Consider the following 25,101-nt stretch of genomic DNA (forward strand, 5'->3'; position numbering starts at 1 on the left):
ACGGCTGGTGGATTCGAACTGGCAACATTTTAGATAACAGCCAAGCTCTTAACCAGTTCACCACCAGGGCTCCTTTCATATAACCTGTTGCCGTGGAGTCAATTCTGACTGACAGCGACCCTGAAGAACATAGAGTAGAACTGCCCCATAGAGTTTCCAAGGAGCCTGGTGGATTTGAACTACCTACCTTTTGGTTAGCAGCTGTAGTACTTAACCACTATGCCACCAGGGTTTCTGCCTTTCCTATAAAAAAAAAGGCCCCTCTAAAAAAATCCCTTCGCCTTCTTTACCAGACACTGCTTTTCATTTCGTATAGGATGATTATTTACAGGTCAAGGCCATATTCTACTATTTTATTTCATGCCCTTATGCCTTTGCTTGTGCTGTTTCCTTTGCTAGTAAAATCTTTCACACTGTTTGTATTTTCTCTGCCTATATCTGATGTAGCTATTAAGCCCTTGATTTGGCACATTTGCAAACAGTTAATGTGCTTGGCTGCTAACCAAAAGGCTGGAGGTTCTAGTCCACCCAAAGGTGCCTCAGAAGAAAGGCCTAACTATCTGTTGTTGTCAGGTGTCCTTGAGTTGGTTCTGACTCATAGTGACCCTATGCACAACAGAACAAAAAGCTGCCCAGTCCTGAGCCATCCTAACAATTGCTGTCATGTTTGAGCCCATTTTTGCAGCCACTGTATCAATCCATCTCATTGAAGGTCTTCTTCTTTTTCACTGACCCTCTACTTTTTTTTTCTACTTTACTAAGCATGATGTCCTTCTCCAGAGACTGGTCCCTCCTGATAACACATCCAAAGTACGTGAGGTGAAATCTCAACATCCTGACTTCTAAGGAGCATTCTGGCAGTACTTCTTCCAAGACAGATTTGTTTCTTTTCCTGACGGTCCTCAGTATATTCAATATTCTTCGCCAACACTGTAATTCAAATGTATCAGTTCTTCTTCAGTCTCCTGAAAACTCAGCCACTGGAAACCCTGTGGAGCATGGTTCTACTCTGACACACGTGGAGCCGCCACGAGTTGTAGTCAACTCTGCGTCAACTGTTTTCCTTTCCCCTCCTCAAGTACAGTAACGGAACTCCCGTCTAGATGGTGTGCTCCTTCCTTGTGTTCCTATACCTAAATTTTAGCATTAGTGTCATTAGGACATTTCTTGCTTCTGTGTCTGTTTTCTCCAGTCATTAGTAAGCTTCTTGTGGGCAGAGACCTTGTGCCTAATACATAATTGTTACTTAAATAGACTTGTTTTATTTAAATCTGTTTAAATTAGAAAATGATGCAATAAAAATACTGATTACAACAGTTAGTCCAATAATTGCTTTAAAAATTATTTCAAGTCAAGATCAACAATATGACTTAAAAACAAATTCGATTAGCAAACATACAAAATGGGTACATATATCAAACTCACTTTTTCCTCCTTGTTGCCATGCAGATCAGTGACAATTATACGTTTGGACAAATATATATATATATATATGTATATATATATATGTATATATATATATGCATACAAAGATTTAGACTCAGCTTTCCAAAAAAAAAAAAAATCAATTATTTAATATTTTTAATGGCACAGTTATTCTAAGCAGTCCAACTCTAACATTTGTAGGTCCTTGCTGCAAACTTGATTTTATAAAAAGTCTGTGCAAGAGTTTGTAAGGAAACAAAAATCGGAGTGGTTTGGAGTAAAATCACTATGCTAATATGAAAGAGTGCTGGTGGCACAGTGGTTAAGCATTTGGCTGCTAACCAAAAGGTCGGCAGTTCAAATCCACCAACTGCTCCTCAGAAACTCTATGGGGCCGTTTTACTCTGTCTTATGGAATCGCTCCCCCACATGTCTGTCAGTTGGTCGTACTGTGGGGGCTTGCGTGTTGCTGGGATGCTGGAAGCTATGCCATCGGTATTTAGGTACCAGCAGGGTCACCCATGGAGGACAGGTTTCAGCTGAGCTTCCAGACTAAGACAGACTAGGAAGAAGGACCCGGCAGTCTACTTCTGAAAAGTATTAGCCAGTGAAAACCTTATGAATGAGCCCCCCAGGTTGGAAGGCACTCAAAAGATGACTGGAGAAGAGCTGCCTCCTCAAAGTAGAGTCGACCTTAATGACGTGGATGGAGTAAAGCTTTCGGGACCTTCATTATGAGTTGGAATCAACAGCAATGGATATGGGTATGCTGATATTAAAGATATGAACAAATTAAGTGTAATTTCTTGTTGGTATTTAATGTAGCTTTAAATAGTGGTCACATTAAACAAACAAGGCAATTTTAAACATATATGCTATGAGTCAGAATCAACTGGACGGCAACGGGTATATAGGTATGCTCATTAAACTACAATGACCAACTTTAAATTTATCTCGGCCCATGGATCACATTTGACTACCGGAATGGTACATATCAGTACTTATTTTTAATATTTTTACACATAAATGCTATTGAAATGCATGCCAAGGGCTCCTGGAACTTGTTTGATTATTTGCTTTTCAGGGTGTCATTCCATTTCAGCTCTTTTGTTAGTCATTACATAGGCCTTGGGTTTGCACAGCTTTCCTTGCCCAGGGCTGCCCTGCAGTTGCTCCAGCATTGGGATAAGCAGCTGTTGCTTATTTAAGGCCTCCATCATTCTGTATGACAGAGTAACTTAATTATGCCCTGCTTTGGAGATGGTAAATGAAATTATCTTCAAAACAAGCGTACTTCATTTAATATTTTTCTCCATCAAGGGCTTGAACTGTGACATTTACGTCAGGAGCACTAAGTAACTAAATGCTTTATAAAGTGAGACCTTCTGATGGGGTAATTATTACTGAGGCAGAACCCTCTTCTCTAAAGTACCTGTGATAAACATTTTGGTGGCTGATGCTGAAAGGGCTTTAGGAAAATGAAAATTCTATAAACAATTTGCCAATGAGTTACTAACACTCTGTTGTTGGTATTAGGTGCTGTCCGGTCGATTTCAACTCATAGCAACCCCCTGTGACGGAATAGAGCTGCCCCATAGGGTTTTCTGGGCTGTAATCTTGATGGAAGGAGCCCCAGTGGCACAGTCCTTGGCCACTAACTGAAAGAATTAGTTGTGTAGGATTTCATTTTACTTGGATCCACAATCAACGCCCATGGAAGCAATGGGAGAGCCCAGTTCCATGGGAGAAAGTTGGGGGAGTCTGCTTCCATAAAGATCACAGCCTTGGAAACCCTGTGGGGCAGTTCTCCTCTGTCCTTTAGGGTCGCCAAGTCAGAATCAACTTGAGGGCCCTGGATTTTGTTTGGTTTGAATCTCTGCAGAAGCAGATCACCAAGTATTTCTCCCGAGGAGTCACTGGATGCAACTTTTCGGTTAGCACTATCAGCTGAGTGCTTAACTGTTGCACCACCAGGGATGCTTTATTTATACCCTAGACCAGTCAAATTTTGTTTTTCAAACTTTGGGGAAAGTCATGGATTGAATTATATCCCCTAAAAAATGTGTGTATCAATTTGGCTGGGCCGTGATTCCCAGTACTGTGTGATTTTCCTATATGTTGTAAATCCTGCCTCTATGGTGTTAACAAGGGGGGATGGGCCACAGTTATGTTAGTGAGGCAGAACTCAATCTACAAGTTTGAGTTGTGTTTTGAGGCAGTCTCTTTTGAGATATGGTGAATTTGAACTGCCAACCTTTTGGTTAGCAGCCATAGCTCTTAACAACTGTGCCACCAGGGTTTCCATAAAAGAGAGAAGACAGTAGAGAAACAGGTGGACCTCATACCACCAAGAAAGCAGTGCCAGGAGCAGAGCACATCCTTTGGACCCGAGGTCCCTGTGTGGACAAGATCCTAGTCCAGGGAAAGGTTGATGAGAAGGCTGGTAGAACAGAGAGAGAATGCCTTCTCCTGGAGCTGACACCCTGAATTTGGACTTTTAGCCTACTTTACTGTGAGGAAATAAACTTCTCTTTGTTAAAGCCATCCACTTGTGGTATTTCTGTCAGTACTGGATGACTAAGACAGGGACTGTATTAGTTTTTTAAGGCTGCTGTAACAAATTACCACAAACTATATGGCTTTTTTTTTTTTAATATGGCTTAAAATAACAGATGCATTCGCTCGCAGTTTTGAAGGCTAGAAGTCAGAAATTAGACTGCCTGCAGTGTCGATTTCTTCTAGGGGCTCTGGGAGAGAGCCTGTTTCATGCCACTCTCTAAGCTTCTGGTGAGGGCCAGCAATCCTTGGTGTTCCTTGGCCTATGGCAGCATAACTCCGATCTCTGCCTCCATTTTACATCTCTGTAAACCACAAGGAACTGATTTGAATCAGCCTGATGGCCTGCCATACTTACCATGTCAGGTTATTTTTGTCAGTAATTTGAAATAGACCCAGCTGATTTATAGTTTCCCAAGATGATAATTTTTTTTTTAATTCTAGAAGTATGTTTGCCTAGGGTGAGAAAAATCTTGAATATTCAAAAATGCCAGCTGCCATATTTTCCAGTGAACTACAATAGAAAATATGCCAAATATGTGAAATTATTTTGAATGATTTTCTGTGTGCTGCATCATATTCATAGCAATTACCTGCAAATGAACTAATTAGGGACGGACACCAGAAATAAAAGAATGTCAACATCAAGAGACAGTTAAATTGGACAAATCCATGAGATAAATGAAGAATGAAATGTGCTACTTTTTAAAACAGTTATTTCTATACAGTCTCAGAGAAGTTAGAATCAATTTGCCCTTCTAAATCAAGGTTTCTTAACTTTTTTTTTTTTTTTTTTTTTTGGTGCTAATGATTCTTTGGTAGCCTTTTGAAATTATGGATCTCTTCACTGTTTCTCAGACTCATGATTTTAAAAGCATAAAATAAAACCCATAGGACTATAGAGGAAAGCAATTATATTGAAATACCATTGTCAAAAAATTTCAAATGAAACATGTGATAGAAGAGTATATATAATTATTAATAGATTATTACGACAAGATCCATCAATGGTTCTAATAACTATGTTATTAACATGCTCTTTTGAAGTATTGATGCACATAAATTATTGCAATATCTTTAACAAGTTAATTAGAAATATCAATGATTTTTATTGAGCAATGATTTTTATTGCTCAAAAAGAAGTAGTACTACTACTACTACTTCTTCACTGCTGTGAGGTTTTTTTCTTGCCTACATTGAGAATTCAGGGCAAAGTTTCATTGCAGTTAGACATTTGTAAAAATAAAGAATTTTTTTTCCCATTCAGGTTCACAGACTCCCTGCATTCTACATGGATACTACCGGGGTCTGTGAACCTTTTCCTATTTAAGAATGCCTGTTGTAACTATTCTTTCCTGTGTAAAATCTTTTATTAATTTAGACCACATACACAAACAAAAGGTTTACTTTTTAACATAGGGCAACGGTGAGGAACATTAAACATTCCCAAGTACTCAGGGAGTGAGAGTGATGTTTGGTTCCAAATGCAGGAGGCTGTTAAGTGACCATTTAATTATCCAAAGAGCACTTTATGAGAAAGTGGAAATGTTCTGGTTATTCAGGATTCTACAATGACATTAGTCTTCTGAAGTCTCTAAGATTCATATCAACTTATTTGCCAGAAAGAGTTAAGAAAATTCAAATAGCTATTCCTCCCCCCCGCCCCCGAGTCTATGCCTTTTTCTTCTTTGTTTCCTCAGTCCCAAGTACAGGGAAATGGTTTTGTTAGGTGCTCAACAAAGAGTTGTTAACTTTCTCAATAAATACATTGGGTATGTGAATCTCAGTCACCTATGCTTATGGGCCAATGTGTAATACTACTACTACTTCTTCTATTACTAGCTAATTCTTTTATAGTGCTTATTATGTGGCAGGGTGTGCTCTAAGCACTTTTTATAAATTATCTCATTTAATCCTCACTACAAACCTAGGACCCATATTTGTGCCCATTCCAAAGAAAGATGATCCAACAGAATGCAGAAATTAATGAACAATATTGTTAATATCACATACAAGTAAAATTTTGCTAAAGATCATTCAAAAGTAGTTGCAGCAGTACTTCGACAGGAAACTGCCAAAAATTCAAGCTGGACTCAGAAGAGGACATGGAACAAGGGATATCATTGCTGATACCAGGTGGATCCTGGCTGCAAGCAGAGAATACCAGAAAGATGTTTACCTGTGTTTTATTGACTATGCAAAGGCATTCCACTATGCAGATCATAACAAATTATGGGTAATATCACAAAGAATGGAAACTCCAGAACACTTAATTGTGCTTATGAGGAACCTGTACATAGACCAAGAAGCAGTCCTTCGAAAAGAACAAGGGGATACTTTGTGGTTTAAAATCAGTAAAGGTGTGTGTCAGGGTTGTATCCTTTTACTGTACTTATTCAATCTGCATACTGAGCAAATAATCTGAGAAACTGGACTATATGAAAAATAGGGCATCACAATTGGAGGAAAGGAAGACGTATTAACAATCTGCGATATGCAGAAGACACAACCTTGCTTCTCGAAAGTTAGGAGGACTTGAAGCACTTACTGATGAAGATCAAAGACCATAGCCTTCAGTATGAATTATGCCTCAACATAAAACAAAAATCCTCACAACTGGACTAATAAGCCACTTCATGATAAATGGAGAAAAGATTGAAGTCGTCAAGGAATTCATTTTACTTGGATCAACAATTCAATATCCATGGAAGCAACAGTCAAGAAATCAAAAGACGCATTGCATTGGGCAAATCTGCTGCAAAAGACCTCTTTAAAGTATTAAAAAGCAAAAATGTCACTTTGAGGACTAAGGTATGCCTGACCCAACCCATAGTGTTTTCAATTACCTCATATGCATGCGAAAGCTGGACAATGAGTAAAGAAGGCTGAAGAAAAATTGATGGCTTTGAATTACGGTCTTGGCGAAGAATATTGAATATACCACGGACTGCCAAAAGAATGAACAAATCTGTATTGGAAGAAGTACAGCCAGAATGCTCCTTAGAACCAAGAATGGCAAGACTTCATTTGACATACTTTGGACGTGTTATCAGGAGGGACCCAGTCCCTGGAGAAGGATATCATGTCTGCGAAAAGAGGAAGCCCCTCAACGAGATGGATTGACACAATGGCCTCCAGCATAACAACGATTGTCAGGATGGTGCAGGAGCAGCCAGTGTTTCATCCTGTTATACATAGGGTTGCTATGAGTTGGAACTGACGGGATGGCACCAAACAACAACAAGACTGGGAGGTAGAGATGATGAAACTGAGACACAAAAATTTAAACTTAAAGTCCAAGTCCAGACCCTAGGCAAGTTAGGAGGCAGAACTGAATTCAAGCAATCTGTCCTCAGAATCCATGCTCTTTTCTATTTCACTCTACTGCCACGTGCTAGTCAAGTACTATGTTAATGGAGAAGGGCCATGGTTTGCTTTGGGAATATTTTAGTGGCTGAGAATACTTAATATAAATGCAAATTTTCAATCTTTCCTAATTTTCAATATAAAAGAAGTAATACAAATAACAGATGTTTAATTTTTAATTAATTATTTTTTAATTTACTTATGTTGTTATTAGGTGTCACTGAGTTGATTTCGACTCAAAGCAACACAGTGTGACAGAGTAGAACTGCCCCATAGGGTCTCCTAAGCTGTAATCTTTATGGGAGCAGATCACCAGTGTCTTTTTCCCATAGAGCCACTGGGTGGATTCAAATCTCTATAGAAAGAAAAAAAATAAAAAGAGCCCATTGTTGTCCAACTCACAACGACCTTATAGGACAGAGTAGAACTGCCTCTTTGACTTTCCAAGGAGCGGCTGGTGGATTCGAACTGCTAAACTCTTGGGTAGCAGCCAAGCTATTAACTACTGTGCCAGGGCTCCCAAACCACTATAGATATTATCATTTATGGATATTATATATCCTTTGTTGTTTATAGATATTATTATATAAAAACATCAGACTGTATGAAATATCCCATTTGAAAGTAGAATATTTCCAGAATAAAATACATATTTTTCCCTTTTGTAGTTCCTTATATGTCTATTATTTTTTTTCAGGTAAAACTGAAATCACAATTATTTAATTAGGAATTAAATAATTGAGAATGATTGTTAATTGCTTGGTCAGTACCCCTTACATACCTGTCAAATTACCACTGAAATGGGTCCCTGATAAGTTAAACAATGGGAATATACTGGTTAATCGAATCCACTTGGTAAGCTGGTTCTTCTCCATCTCTGATGAAATCTAGTTCCTGTCACTTTTCTGGTTACTTTCCAATAATGAAGTCCCCTACTTTTATGAATTAAAAAATAAACAAACATAAGTTCATCTCAAAAGTCAGCATATCTAGTCCCATGTAATAATGAATACACCAAACTTCATTAATGTTAAAATTTTTCTTTGCACCATATTTGGCCTTTCTTGTCAGGCCAACCTTGACTGTAGGATTTCCAAAGTAGACTTCAGTGGGCTCTTTCTTTACTTTCCCTTATATCCATTTCCTCCTAGGCTGTTTTTTGGTGCCTCATGGTTTTTAATGCCTCATAGGTTCGATGGAGGTGGAATGGGGAGGGGGTAAGTAATGGGGCAATAGAGGTCTTACTTGACTGGTATTGTTATGAGTTGTTATCCCTACTTTCTGAGCTGACTTATTTTCTTGTGGGACACTTCTGTGGGTTCACTAGGGTTCCTCATCCCTGGGGAGGCCTCATCTGAAGTTTTTGTCATAGGAGATGCTTATTTCAGCTGAGTGCTCTAACCCCTTTGTACACCAATAACTGTAGGCAGGCATTCTCCAGTGGACATCTTTTTCTCTTGGGTCCCATTTCTTGTCTAGGCTACCCTTTTGGACAAAATCTCTTTAAAGAGGCTCCAGAGCAGCTTGTATCTTCCTCCTATTTCTTTCTTCTCTCTCTCTCTCTCTTTGCCCACATCTGGTTCACAGAAAATGTGTACCCTGGACCCTTTTTTGGTGGAAGTTTAATATTTCTCTAATCCAAGCCCTTTACCAACGTAAAGCCCAATTCAGTCAACCTGTGTGAGTCAGGCACAACTTTTCTGTTTTTCCCAAATTGAAAAAAATGTGTACAATATTTCTATGCAGTCCCTTTGAAGACTCTTACACTAGACACAAGGCTGGAAGAGAAAAAAAAAAGCTATAGCAGTATAATAACTTTCTCCAAGATAATTCTCTATCCAGCTTCTGTCCTATTTCTAGGTCTCACTGAACTCCTAATGTGTTTAAATATGCTTAAGGTGGCTGGTCAGCTAAGGATTAAAAGAAAAAAAAAAAAAACTTTGAAGGCCTCAGTGAAATAAGAAGCAGCTATAAGATGAAAGTGAGGAGGATAGTGGGTATTAAAGTTTTGAAGAATAAAAAGACACAAATTAGTGGGTCTTGAAGAGTTCGATAGTGAATTGATAAGGGTAATCTAACAGTATTAGAGGCTGTATGAGGCCCACTTGAGACTTATCATTAACAACCTTAAATGAAGCTAACCCACAAAGAACTCAATTCACTTTTAGTTTTCCATTGGCTGCAGGTATGGAAGCAGCAGTGAGTTAGATTTAAACAGGGCTGGAATTATATTTTCTAAACACAGTCAATGACAAGGAAGTTAAGGGTGTTTGCAATGCAGTGATTTTAATGATCGACAATGACATCTAAGACAGATAAAGGAGGATTAGAGGGACCAAAAGCAAAAACCAAACCCAGTGCTGTCGAGTCGATTCTGACTTATAGCGACCCTATAGCAGGAGGGGCATAAATTCAGGTGGATTGGAAGAAACTGTAGGCTTGAGGAATTACTGGAGTTGGTACTAGAAGAAGCGAGCTTCAAAGAGGGGGGTGGTGGTGAGAGCCTAGGATGTGTGAAGCTGATACTTGTGCAGGTGAGCAGTTATTATTAAGGGAAATGGGATAAAAGACAAGATTATTGCAAATGAGAAACATAAGAAATTGAGAGGTTGGGAACTGGATCAATCATCAATGCATATGTGATATCAGCAAGAATAATGGAGAAGAGAGAAATAATTAGCCAGATACAAAAATCTTCAATACTGTGTAAATGATACACTGTCCTTTTCCTTATTCAGCATTTTAATTCAGTTCAGATGAGTTGTGTCTTCTGGATTGTAAGCAAGTGACAAGGGCAGATATTGAAATTTTATGGACAACACCAGATATCCAAAATGTCCAGCAGTACTTTATGGTCTTTATGGTTTATGAGGCAATTTCACATGCATTATCTCATTTTATTTTCATAGTTATCCAGTGAAGCAATTAAAGATGGTATTGCTATAACAGCTTTGTAGATGAGGAGTTTGAAGTTTGATGATATTAAATCATTTGCAAAAGTTTTCATGGCTGGAAAATTAACAGTTATTCCACAAAAACATATCACCCGTGGACACGTTTTCAGGATGGTAGATGGAGGAGATTTATTAAGTAGCACAACTAAGTACATTGATCTCATTTCTTTGATTTTTTAATAAAAACCTTGTGTGTGCATGAACATTTTTCTGCAATGGCAATTTATAGTAAGGGAATGTATTTTTGAATTCTGAAACAGATTTTAATTTGGATTCAGAATATACTTTCATTTTTTTCTCTTCCTGTCCTTAGTTAAATTTTTTTAAACACATTTAGTAATTCATAAGATGTCTTAGTCATAAAAGGCAAAATGTTATTAAGAGTATATGTGCTATTTAAAAGACTCTGGACAACTCGACAGCAATGGGTTTGGTTTGGGTTTTTTTTAGACTAACTGTACTTGAATATAGATGTAAAAGAGTAAATAAAATACTGGGGAAAATAATTCAACAGAACGTTAAACCAATTCCAACTCATAGCAACCCTGTAGGACAGGGCAGAGCTGCCCCATTTGGTCTCTAAGTATAATCATGAAAACCTTAAGATTCTATCAATAGATTATGAAAAAGATATGAAAACATTCAATATCTGTTCTTTTTTAAAAGAAAAAAGATCTGTGAGAAAACTAGAAATAGAACATTCCAATTGTATTAATAAAGACTATCCTTCTTAAACAGAGAATTAGTATCATTAATAATGATGATATTCTAGAGGCATTATTTATGAAATCAAAAGCAAAATAAGAATGTTCATTATAACTAATTTTATTTAGAATTTTCTGGAAAGTCAGGTCAGTGCAATAAGACATTAAACAGAATTAAGAGTTCTAATTCTTGACAAGGAAGAGGGAAAAGTACCTTTCTTTTTTCCACATCTTATTCCTAGAATACCAAAAGGCACCAAATAAATGCTTCTTAAATTGATTTAAAAATAGAATACAGGTTGGGGGGCCAAGATGGCGGACTAGGTAGACACTACCCCGGATCCCTCTTGCAACAAAGACTTGGAAAAACAAGTGAATCAGTCACATACATAACAATCTACGAACCCTGAACAACAAACACAGATTTAGAGATGGAAAACGAACAAATACGGGGAAGCAGCGACTATTTTTGGAGCCTGGAGCCAGCGTCCCAGTCAGGTAACCTTGGCGCCGGGCATCTGGGCCCAGGGGAGCTGAACTCATAAATCTTGTGACAGCGCAAACAAGGGGCGCAGCCCTACCCCCCTGAACTGAACCTGGAAGGGGGCCCAGCCGGTCTGGGTGGGTGGCGTGGAGACGCGGCTGGTGGGAGAACTCCCTGGGAGGCACAGACTGGTTTTGGAACCAGGAGTACTACGTCCCAGCCGGGGAACCTTGGCGCTGGGCATTTGACTGGGCGCTGTCACGGCGCAAGCACGGGGTGCAGCCCTATTCCCCTGAACTAATGCCGGGAGGGGGCCCAGCCAGTCCACGGGGGCGGCGCGGCGATGTGGCTGGCGGGACGAGAAATCCCTGGGAGGCAGCGACTGATTTTGGAGCCGGGAGTATAGAGTCCCAGCAGGGGAACCTTGACGCTAGGCTTTGGACTGGCAGCGGAGGATCTGACCGTGGCTTCAGTGGGCCAGACCCCCGGGGGCAATCTCCACACAGCCAACACACATAGGCGACACGCCCCTCGGGAATCTCAGATATAATAGTCATTCCAAGCAAGACAAGCAACTCTGGCTATATTCCGAGGTGCTACTCTCCTATCTCTCTGATCCCTCCCCCAGCCTCCCCAGTCGGCTTCATTAACATTGGAATTTCCTGAGCCAGAGGGAGAACAGCTCCGGCTCCGCAACGGCTTTGCTCCCCCCCCCCTTTTTTTTTTCTTTTGGTCTTTTCCTAACCCATTCTTCCGGCCTGAGAGAAGGAACCACAAAAAACCCAGGAACCAAAAATCCATCCCTAATTGGACTAAAAACACAGAACCAGCTACAGCTAAGCATATATGATCCAAATCTCGGACTTTCATCCTTACAGGGAACAAGGTGGCGGTTATAATCCAAAGGCAGTTCTGATAGGGATCTGACTGCATTTTTTTTTCAGCGGAATTTCTGGAAAAACAAGTTTCCCAGTGATGGCTCGGAGACAGTAGTCGATATCAAACCACATAAAGAAGCAGACCATGACAGCTTCTACAACCCCCCAAACAAAAGAATCAAAATCTTTCCCAAATGAAGATACAATCCTGGAATTATCAGATACAGAATATAAAAAACTAATTTACAGAATGCTTCAAGACATCATAAATGAAATAAGGCAAACTGCAGAAAAAGCCAAGGAACACACTGATAAAACTGTTGAAGAACTCAGAAAGATTTTTCAGGAACATAGTGGAAAAATTAATAAGTTGCAAGAATCCATAGAGAGACAACATGTAGAAATCCAAAACATTAACAATAAAATTACAGAATTAGACAACGCACTAGGAAGTCAGAGGAGCAGACTCGAGCAATTAGAATGCAGACTGGGACATCTGGAGGACCAGGGAACCAACACCAACATAGCTGAAAAAAAATCAGATAAAAGAATTAAAAAAAAATGAAGAAACCCTAAGAATCATGTGGGACTCTATCAAGAAGGATAACCTGCGGGTGCTTGGAGTCCCAGAACAGGGAGGGGGGACAGAAAACACAGAGAAAATAGTTGAAGATCTCCCGACAGAAAACTTCCCTGACATCATGAAAGATGAAAGGATATCTATCCAAGATGCTCATCAAACCCCATTTAAGATTGATCCAAAAAGAAAAACACCGAGACATATTATCATCAAACTTGCCAAAACCAAACATAAACAGAAAATTTTAAAAGCAGCCAGGGAGAAAAGAAAGGTCACCTTCAAGGGAGAATCAATAAGAATAAGTTCAGACTACTCAGCAGAAACCATGCAGGCAAGAAGGGAATGGGACGACATATACAGAACACTGAAGGAGAAAAACTGCCAGCCAAGGATCATATATCCAGCAAAACTCTCTCCGAAATATGAAGGCGAAATTAAGATATTTACAGACAAACACAAGTTTAGAGAATTTGCAAAAACCATACCAAAGCTACAAGAAATACTAAAGGATATTGTTTGGTCAGAAAACCAATAATATCAGATATCAGCACAACACAAGGTCACAAAACAGAACATCCTGATATCAACTCAAATAGGAAAATCACAAAAACAAATTAAGATTAATTAAAAAAAATGCTCATCACAGGGAATCAATCACTGAAGTCAAAATGGAAAAGATCAAAATAATCAAAAAAAGGGACTAAATACAGGTGGCATAGAACTGCCATATGGAGAGTGATACAAGGCGATATAGAACATTACAAGTTAGGTTTTTACTTAGAAAAATAGGGGTAAATATTAAGGTAACCACAAAGAGGTATAACAACTCCATAACTCAAGATAAAAGCCAAGAAAAACGTAACAACTCAACAAACATAAAGTCAAACACTACGAAAATGAGGAATCTCACAATTTACTAAGAAAAACGTCTCAGCACAAAAAAGTATGTGGGAAAATGAAATTGTCAACAACACACATAAAAAGGCATCAAAATGACAACACTAAACATTTATCTATAATTACGCTGAATGTAAATGGACTGAATGCACCAATAAAGAGACAGAGAGTCTCGGACTGGATAAAGAAACACTATCCGTCTATATGCTGCCTACAAGAGACACACCTTAGACTTAGAGACACAAACAAACTAAAACTCAAAGGATGGAAAAAAATATATCAAGCAAACAATAAGCAAAAAAGAAGAGGAGTAGCAATATTAATTTCTGACAAAATAGACTTTAGACTTAAATCCACCACAAAGGATAAAGAAGGACACTACATAATGATAAAAGGGACAATTGACCAGGAAGACATAACCATATTAAATATTTATGCACCCAATGACAGGGCTGCAAGATACATAAATCAAATTTTAACAGAACTGAAAAGTGAGATAGACACCTCCACAATTATAGTAGGAGACTTCAATACACCACTTTCGGAGAAGGACAGGACATCCAGTAAGAAGCTCAATAGAGACACGGAAGACCTAATTACAACAATCAACCAACTTGACCTCATTGACTTATACAGAACTCTCCACCCAACTGCTGCAAAGTATACTTTTTTTTCTAGCGCACATGCAACATTCTCTAGAATAGACCACATATTAGGTCATAAAACAAACCTTTGCAGAGTCCAAAACATCGAAATATTACAAAGCATCTTCTCAGACCACAAGGCAATAAAACTAGAAATCAATAACAGAAAAACTAGGGAAAAGAAATCAAATACTTGGAAACTGAACAATACCCTCCTGAAAAAAGACTGGGTTATAGAAGACATCAAGGAGGGAACAAGGACATTCATAGAAAGCAACGAGAATGAAAATACTTCCTATCAAAACCTCTGGGATACAGCAAAAGCAGTGCTCAGAGGCCAATTTATATCGATAAATGCACACATACAAAAAGAAGAAAGAGTCAAAATCAGAGAACTGTCCCTACAACTTGAACAAATAGAAAGTGAGCAACAAAAGAATCCATCAGGCACCAGAAGAAAACAAATAATAAAAATTAGAGCTGAACTAAATGAATTAGAGAACAGAAAAACAATTGAAAGAATTAACAAAGCCAAAAGCTGGTTCTTTGAAAAAATTAACAAAATTGGTAAACCATTGGCTAGACTGACTAAAGAAATACAGGAAAGGAAACAAATAACCCAAATAAGAAACGAGAAGGGCCACATCACAACAGACCCAACTGAAATTAAAAGAATCATATCAGATTATTATGAAAAATTGTACTCTAACAAATTTGCAAACCTAGAAGAAATGGATGAATTCCTGGAAAAACACTATCTACCTAAACTAACACATTCAGAAGTAGAACAACTAAATAGACCCATAACAAAAAAAGAGATTGAAACGGTAATCAAAAAACTCCCAACAAAAAAAAGCCCTGGCCCGGACGGCTTCACTGCAGAGTTCTACCAAACTTTCAGAGAAGAGCTAACCCCACTACTACTAAAGGTATTTCAAAGCATAGAAAATGACGGAATACTACCCAACTCATTCTATGAAGCCACCATCTCCCTGATACCAAACCCAGGTAAAGACATTACAAAAAAAGGAAATTACAGACCTATATCCCTCATGAACATAGATGCAAAAATCCTCAATAAAATTCTAGACAATAGAATTCAACAACATATCAAAAAAATAATTCACCATGATCAAGTGGGATTTATACCAGGTGGCTGGTTTAATATCAGAGAAACCATTAATGTAATCCACCACATAAATAAAACAAAAGACAAAAACCACATGATCTTATCAATTGATGCAGAAAAGGCATTTGACAAAGTCCAAGACCCTTTTATGATAAAAACTCTCACCAAAATAGGAATTGAAGGAAAATTCCTCAACATAATAAAGGGCATCTATGCAAAGCCAACAGCCAGCATCATTCTAAATGGAGAGAACCTGAAAGCATTTCCCTTGAGAACGGGAACCAGACAAGGATGCCCTTTATCACCGCTCTTATTCAACATCGTGCTAGAAGTCCTAGCCAGAGCAATTAGGCTAGACAAAGAAATAAAGGGCATCCGGACTGGCAAGGAGGAAGTAAAATTATCTCTATTTGCAGATGACATGATCTTATACACAGAAAACCACAAGGAATCCTCCAGAGAACTCCTGAAACTAATAGAAGAGTTTGGCAGTGTCTCAGGTTAGATATAAGATAAACATACAAAAATCACTTGGATTCCTCTACATCAACAAAAAGAACATCGAAGAGGAAATCACCAAATCAATACCATTCACAGTAGCCCCCAAGAAGATAAAATACTTAGGAATAAATCTTACCAAGGATGTAAAAGACCTGTATAAAGAAAACTACAAAGCTCTACTACAAGAAATGCAAAAGGACATACTTAAGTGGAAAAACATACCTTGCTCATGGATAGGAAGACTTAACATAGTAAAAATGTCTATTCTACCAAAAGTCATCTATACATACAATGCACTTCGAATCCAAATTCCAATGGAATATTTTAAGGTGATAGAGAAACAAATCACCAACTTCATATGGAAGGGAAAGAAGCCTCGGATAAGCAAAGCATTACTGAAAAAGAAGAAGAAAGTAGGAGGCCTCACTCTACCTGATTTCAGAACCTATTATACAGCCACAGTAGTCAAAACAGCCTGGTATTGGTACAACAACAGGCACATAGACCAGTGGAAGAGAATTGAGAACCCAGATATAAATCCATCCACATATGAGCAGCTGATATTTGACAAAGGCCCAGTGTCAGTTAATTGGGGAAAAGATACTCTTTTTAACAAATGGTGCTGGCCTAATTGGATATCCATTTGCAAAAAAATGAAACAGGACCCATACCTCACACCAAGCACAAAAACTAACTCCAAGTGGATCAAAGACCTAAACATAAAGACTAAAACGATAAAGATCATAGAAGAAAAAATAGGGACAACCCTAGGAGCCCTAATACAAGGCATAAACAGAATACAAAACATTGCCAAAAATGACGAAGAGAAACCAGATAACTGGGAGCTCCTAAAAATCAAACACCTATGCTCATCTAAAGACTTCACCAAAAGAGTAAAAAGACCACCTACAGACTGGGAAAGAATTTTCAGCTATGACATCTCCGACCTGTGCCTGATCTCTAAAATCTATATGATTCTCTTAAAACTCAACCACAAGAAGACAAACAACCCAATCAAGAAGTGGGCAAAGGAAATGAACACACACTTCACTAAAGAAGATATTCAGGCAGCTAACAGATACATGAGAAAATGCTCTTGATCATTAGCCATTAGAGAAATGCAAATTAAAACTACGATGAGATTCCATCTCACTCCAACAAGGCTGGCATTAATCCAAAAAACACAAAATAATAAATGTTGGAGAGGCTGCGGAGAGATTGGAACTCTTATACACTGCTGGTGGGAATGTAAAATGGTACAACCACTTTGGAAATCTATCTGGCGTTATCTTAAACAGTTAGAAATAGAACTACCATACAACCCAGAAATCCCACTCCTCGGAATATACCCTAGAGAAACAAGAGCCTTCACACAAACAGATATATGCACACCCATGTTTATTGCAGCTCTGTTTACAATAGCAAAAAGCTGGAAGCAACCAAAGTGTCCATCAACGGATGAATGGGTAAATAAATTGTGGTATATTCACACAATGGAATACTACGCGTTGATAAAGAACAGTGACGAATCTGTGAAACATTTCATAACATGGAGGAACCTGGGAGGCATTATGCTGAGCGAAATTAGTCAGAGGCAAAAGGACAAATATTGTATAAGACCACTATTATAAGATCTTGAGAAACAGTATAAACTGAGAAGAACATACTTTTGTGGTTACGAGGGGGGGAGGGAGGGAGGGAGGGAGAGGGTTTTTTACTGATTACTTAGTAGATAAGAACTGATTTAGGTGAAGGGAAGGACAACGCTCAATACATGGAAGGTCAGCCCAATTGGACTGGACCAAAAGCAAAGAAGTTTCCGGGATAAAATGAATGCTTCAAAGGTCAGTGGAGCAAGGGCGGGGGTTTGGGAACCATGCTTTAAGGGGACTTCTAAGTCAATTGGCAAAATAATTCTGTTATGAAAACATTCTGCATCCCACTTTGAAGTGTGGCGTCTGGGGTCTTAAATGCTAACAAGCGGCCATCTAAGATGCATCAATTGGTCTCAACCCACCTGGATCAAAGGAGAATGAAGAACACCAAGGTCACACGACAACTAAGATCCCAAGAGACAGAAAGGGCCACATGACCCAGAGACCTACATTATCCTGAGACTAGAAGAACTAGTTGGTGCCCGGCCACAATCGATGACTGCCCTGACAGGGAGCACAATAGAGAACCCCTGAGGGAGCAGGAGATCAGTGGGATGCAGACCCCAAATTCTGATAAAAGGACCATACTTAATGGTCTGACTGTGACTAGAGGAATCCCAGTGGTCATGGTCCCCAAACCTTCTGTTGGCACAGGACAGGAACCATTCCCGAAGACAACTCATCAGACATGAAAGGGACTGGAGAGTGGGTAGGAGAGAGATGCTGAAGAAGAGTGAGCTAATTATATCAGGTGGACACTTGAGACTGTGTTGGCATCTCCTGTCTGGAGGGGGGATGGGAAGATAGAGAGAGTTGGAAGCTGGCAAAATTGTCATGAAAGGAGAGACTGGAAGGGCTGACTCATTAGGGGGAGTAAGGAGTAAGATGTATATAAACTTATATGTGACAGACTGACTTGATTGGTAAATGTTCACTTGAAGCTCAATAAAAGTTAATAAAAAAAAAAATAGAATACAATAAAATGACCAGATACTATATATATATATAACCCCCTGCCATCGAGTCAATTCCTACTCATAACAACCCTATATGACAGAGTATAACTGCCTGATAGAGTTTCCAAGGGAGCGCCTGGCGGATTCGAACTGCTGACCTCTTGGTTAGCAGCCGTAGCACTTAACCACTATGCTACCAGGGTTTCCTTATATATATATGTATGTATGTATATATCAACATCTTTCTTATATCCTACCAGTAACCAGTCAGAAAATGTAATGGAAAAAAATACCTTATTTGTAATGGAATTATTAAATGCCTGAAGATAGTTCTAACAAGAAAATATAGTATCTGTTTTAAGAAAGTTATAGAACTTCTCTGAAAGGTTGAAAAGATCATTTGAATAAATAAAGGATGCAATGTCCTAGACAAGGAAGACTGAAATGGATAAAAATCCTGATAAACTAAAATTTAGTAGAATTAACTGAAATTTAGTAAAATAAATATCTGTTTATAATTTGAAAAGCATTACTAGCTAACTAAGAGTTGAAGGAAGCTTCCCTAATCTGATAATGGATAGTTTTAAAAAAAAATGCAGCAAATATCATAGTGGTGAAACTTTTTCCTATGAAATTGGGAAAAAAAAAAAACCAAGAATGCCCACTATCAGCACTATTCAAGATGGTATTGGTTGTTCTAATCCCAGACAATGACAAGAGAGAGAAGTAAAAGTCATAAGGTTGGGAAAGAAAAACCAAAAAACCAAAAATCTCATTATTTGCAGCTGATGAAACTTGGGTATCTGGTTATTCCAAAATAATTAAAATGAACAAGTACATTTAGCAAAGTCACAGGATACAAAGTCAATATATAGAATTAATCCTATTTCCATGTAAGAGCAATGAATACATAGAAAATGAAATTTTAACGAGATACCATTTTTAACTACATAGAAATCAAATACCTAGAAAATCAACTCAGGGGGAAGAGGGCTAAGTTTATATAAAAAATGACAGATTCTAAAGTCTACATGGAATTTCAAAGAACCAACAGTAGTCAATACATATAGACAAAAAAAAAAAAAAGCAAAGTTGGAGGACTTGTTCTACCAGATATTAAGCCTTATTATCAAACTGTAGTAATAAGACAGCTGGTATTGACACAAGGATGGAAATAATCCAATGGAGCAGAATAGAGCCCAGAACCAGATGTACATCTGCCTCACCACAAAGGTGACACTGTAGAGTTGTGGGTAATATTTTTTTCCATAAATAATGCTAAGCCAAGTTGTTATCAAAATGGAAAAAAAGAAAATCATGACCCTTCCCTCTTTGGTTACACACAAACCATTCCTAATGGACTGTAGATCTAAAATGTAATGTAAAGGAATAAAGATTTCAGAAGAAACTGTTTGAAAATACTTTTTGGTATTGGGTTAGGCAAAAGTTTCTTTAACAGGACACAAACACACACACACAAATATTAAAGAAAAAAAAAGAACATTAAAATTAAGAATTTCTAGTGCTCGAAGGATACTATTAAGATTATTTGTGCCCCAGTCAGGAGGAGCCAGGCTAGGACCCAAGCAGACAACGTGATAAAAGTCTTCGTTTGGTGGATGACGTGGACAGGTGCCGAATGGCGTTTGTTGCATGGATACCGAAGTGTGGGAAAAAGAGAGCTGTGGCGGAAGACAAGGAAGAACCCAAGACCAAGCCAAAGGCCAAGGGTGAGACGGGACCAAAGAAAAATGAAAAAGAGGCAGCAGGAGCGGGGCCAGCCCTGTGTGAGGACTCCCAGATCGGTGGTCAGTCTGCCACACTTCACATCTGCTCCTGGAATGTGGGTGGGCCTCGAGCCTGGATTAAGGAGAAAGGTTTAGGTTGGATAAAGAAAGAAGCCCCAGATATTCTGTGCCTCCAAGAAACCAAATGTTCAGAGGAAAAACTACCACCAGCTGAACCTCAAGACCTGCCTGGACTATCTCCTCAGTTCTGGTCGGCTCCTTCAGACAGGGAAAGGTACAGTGGTGTGGGTCTACTGTCCTGCTGGTGGCCTCACAAAGTCTTTTACGGCATTGGCAGGGAGGAACATGACCAGGAAGGCCAGTGATGGTGGCTGAATTTAATGAATTTGTTCTGGTAACAGCCTATGTACCTAATGCAGGCCGGGGTATGGGACGAATAGAATACCAGCAGCGCTGGTATGAAGCCTTTGGCAAATTCCTGAGGGACCTGGCTTCACACAACCCTCTTGTGCTATGCGAGGACCTCAACGTGGCTCATGAAAAGATAGGCCTTTGCAACCCAAAGGGAAACAAGAAAAATTCTGGCTTTACTCAACAAGAGTGCCAAGGCTTTGGGAAATTATGGCAAGCTGTGCCACTGACTAACAGCTTCCGGCACCTCTGCCCCAATACAGCCTATGCCTGTATCTTTGTATCTACCTGTTGAATGCTTGATCCAACAATGTTGACTGGTGCCTTGATTATTTTTTTGTTGTGTTACTCTCTGTTACTTGCATTGTGTGACAGCAAGATCCGTCCTAAGACCTTAGACAGTGATCACTGTCCCAGCACCAACTCCTAGCACTGCAACACCTCCCAAAAATCACTTTGAACCTGGAAAATGAGCCCCCGCCATAGCATTTCTTCTTTAAAATTTCCTTTTTTGAGGAATTTGCACTGCATATGCCTTCTAAAAATATGTGAATCTTCCAAACAGGCTCCTAGTGACAGATTTCGGTTTCTATCTGGTTATTCAAGCCCAAGATTTTTGTTTTGTGAGTTTTTTTGCTTGTTTTTTACATTAAGCAAAAGCTATTGATGACTTCTTTGAACTGTTCATGTGAAAAAGCCATAGTTCCAAAAAAAAAAAAAAAAACTATTGAGTAAGGAGGCAAGATACACAGAGAGAGAAGATAATTGCAATATGCATACAAGAGACTTGTGTGCAGAATATATAAAGGGCAATTTAATAGAAATTAGCCAAATACGCAACAGGAAATGAGAAAAAAATTTGATAACTTTACAAAGGAGAATACCCAAATGGTGAATAACTATATGAAAAGGTGCTCGACTTCATTAGTCACAAGGAAATGCAAATGAAAACTGCAATTAGATGACATTACAAACATGAGAATGGCTAAAGTGAAACAAGCAGACAGTCTGAAATGTTAGTGAGGGTATGGAGCACATGGAGGGAGGAGTATAAGTTGAACTACTATGGAAAACTCTTTGGTAATATCCACGAAAGCTGGGCATATGAATACCCTATGGCTCAGCAATTTTAAATGGGTCTATGTACCCATAAAAAGACAGGTACCAGAATGTTCATGGCAGGCCTGTTTGTCTCATGCTGGAACAACCCAAATGTTCATCAACAATAAAATGGATTAAAAAACAATATATTTATTAAATGGAACACAAGTGCAATGAGAATGAATAAACTACAACTACACGCAACAAAAAAATGAATCTCAGAAGAAGCATACATAAAAAATGTATATACTGCTTGATTCCATTGCTACACAATAGGCAAAACTAGTTACTCAGTAAGTCTTTATATTATACCTATACCTGTATTGGAAACCCAGGTGGTGTAAGTGGTTAAGAGCCATGGCCACTAACCAAAAAGTTGGCAGTTCAAATCTACCGTGTTCTCCTTGGAAACCCTGTGGGGCAGTTCTACTCGGTCCTATAAGGTTGCTACGAGTCTGAATCGACTCGACGGCAATGGGCTTGGTTGGTTTTTTGGTACCTGTTATCTGTATGTATACTTTTGTCACCTCCTAGGAGTTCTTAGAGATTCTGCTTCTCTGGTTGAATTCTGACTGATACAATCCATGAATATTTTCATCTGAATAAATCCATTCCTAGGAATAATTCTAAAGACAGGTTTTAATAGAATCAAAAATACCTGGGGGAGACATAGTCATAAATTCATGGAGGGAAGTATGGGGTATGTAAGCAGGAGAAAACGAGGGGCTAAAAATTCAGACTTTGAAGTAAGATTTATTTAACTATTCTGTGTTTTCGCTCCAACCTTATAGGATAGTTGAGGAGATTAAATGAGGTAATACAGAAGCTGTGCTTAACATTTAATAGGCTCAATAACTTTTACTTTTAATAAGTTATTTCCATGATTTTTAATACCCAGAAGAAATTATTGAGTAAGTACTATGTGCGGGTAGTATTCTGGACACTGGAAATACAGTAACGAGAAAAACAAACAAATAAATACTTAGTTTTCTGGATCGCACATTAAACAAAGAGAAATTTTTAAAATTATGATAAATGGAGATAAGTGATAAGGAGAAAAGTAAAGCAGAAAAGGATAGGGATTGATGGAGGGGTGTAACTTTAGATAAAATGGCCCCAAATTAGAAAAAAACTAAATACATGACATTAGGATATTATTTGAATATATGTTTTTGATGATTAAAATTATGCAGTGATTAAAATGTGAAAAATAAATACAGAAAATATCTAAGAGGTACTTTTTAATATATACAGCTGGATACTTACTATTTATACTACGTATTCAGGTAAAATTTTAATATACAATTTATATGATTTATCATACAAAATACAAAAACTGAAAAATTTTGCTAAATACGAGTCAATGGTGCAACGTGGAAATTTGTCCCATGAAAAGATCCATGATTTCCTAAAATAGAAGGGAAATGTCTGATAACAAATTGTGTATCGTTTGTTGCACCAAATTTTATCAAAGACTGTACATTTTAGAAATCTAATTGAGTTACTGTTGCCTCATCTTGCAATAAAAGTAAATAATCATCTAAAATAGGTCACATGCATATGAATGGACTGGAATGCATACAATGTGTCCTTCTTTTAAAGTAAGATATGTTATATAAACAATTTTTGGTTGACCTTGGGGAAATATATTGATAAATGCTAACAATGTTCAAATCGATTGCAAAATTAAAGGCAAATAATTATCTATGTACATAAATGCATATTTGCAAAAAATTTTTCAATTTTTATACCCCCAATAAAAAGCTACAGGTTTTTTCTTAATAAAAATTTGTTTTATAACTCATTAAGACATTCCTTATATCAAAGACAAGAATAGTTCCTTTTAAGGGCAACTCACTTTTATTCTTTGTCATCTTCAAAGAATCACTAAATCCCTAACACAATCACAGTTCTATAATTTTGTGTGATTAATAAATGATACTGAGGGAGTATGGCACACTTAATTCACTTCATCACAATTTCTGGGTGGTGAAAGAAAACCCACCCCACTGCCTTCGAGTCGATTCCGACTCATAGCGACCCTATAGGACAGAGTAGGACTGCCCTAGAGGGTTTCCAAGGAGCGCCTGGTGGATTTGAACTGCCGAGGACTACTAAAAAGGTAAAGACCAGGTCATCATGATCTAGCTAGGAACTCAGAAACGCTAGTCTGTGTGGGGAAAGTAAGATCTTCTGCCTTAGAGCCTGGAACCAAACCAAAGAGACTGAGAACCAGAAGGGAAAAGAATATCTGAGAGGCTAAGATAATACAAAAAAAAAAAAAATGTGAGACTCATTGCCTTTGAGTCGGTTCCAACTCATAAAACCCTATAGGTCAGAGTAGAACTGCCCCGTGGGGTTTCCAAGGCGGTAATCTTTACAGAAGCTGATTGCCACATCTTTCTCCCTCAGAGTGGCTGGTGGGTTCAAACCACCAACCAACCTTTAGGTTAGCAGCCAAGCACTTAACAACTGTGCCACCGGGGCTCTAGGACAATAATATAATCTACAACAGAAATTCATGAAATGAAGACAGTTTAAAATCTTGCCGTAAATGTAACAAGAAAGCATCAACATTCAGAGAAGAGAAATATGTTATAGATCTTGGCAAAAGTTTACAGCGTGAGAGGAGACTTATCAAGGATAATTCTGTAGCTTTTTTTTTTCTTCCTTAGATATTCAAAGATTGGAGATAGTTTTTTTTTTTTTTTTTCCAGTTACAAAGGAGTTGGTTAGAGGCAGTGTCAGATATAACTGGCTGAGAGAAAGAGGTCAAAAGAGAAAGCTGTACATAGGCACAAGTGTGAAGCTGCTGACTTAGGAGTTTTAGACTGTTAACTTGACAGCCCAACTTCCTTTTGGAAGTGCTGAGTTATATAGGCTCCCTTCCCTCTAAACTCCCTCAGGTACTAAAGCTGGTATAAAATGATTCTTCCTTGAAAATTTAATAGAAAACCTAGCTTGGTTCTTTTTCCTTGACCAAAGACTGAGGCCACTGCACCTAGGAATAAATATAATGATTTGGGTTTATATTTTATAGACTAGTCACTTTGTTAGAACATGGTAATGAGGTGAACAGGGTCAACAGTACAATCCATCTGAAGATATTGTA

The 25,101-nt window shown here is 38.3% G+C and overlaps 1 protein-coding gene and 1 pseudogene across 6 annotated transcripts in view; both read left to right on the forward strand.

Moving 5' to 3' along the window:
- Window positions 1–25,101, forward strand: part of GRM8 (glutamate metabotropic receptor 8) — a 926,910-nt gene that overhangs the window by 878,505 nt on the left and 23,304 nt on the right. The gene's annotated exons all lie outside the window — the stretch shown is intronic.
- LOC126082261 (DNA-(apurinic or apyrimidinic site) endonuclease-like) lies at window positions 20,097–21,362 on the forward strand (annotated as a pseudogene).

The sequence above is a fragment of the Elephas maximus genome, chromosome 8, assembly GCF_024166365.1.
Source record: "Elephas maximus indicus isolate mEleMax1 chromosome 8, mEleMax1 primary haplotype, whole genome shotgun sequence".
NCBI lineage: Eukaryota > Metazoa > Chordata > Mammalia > Proboscidea > Elephantidae > Elephas > Elephas maximus.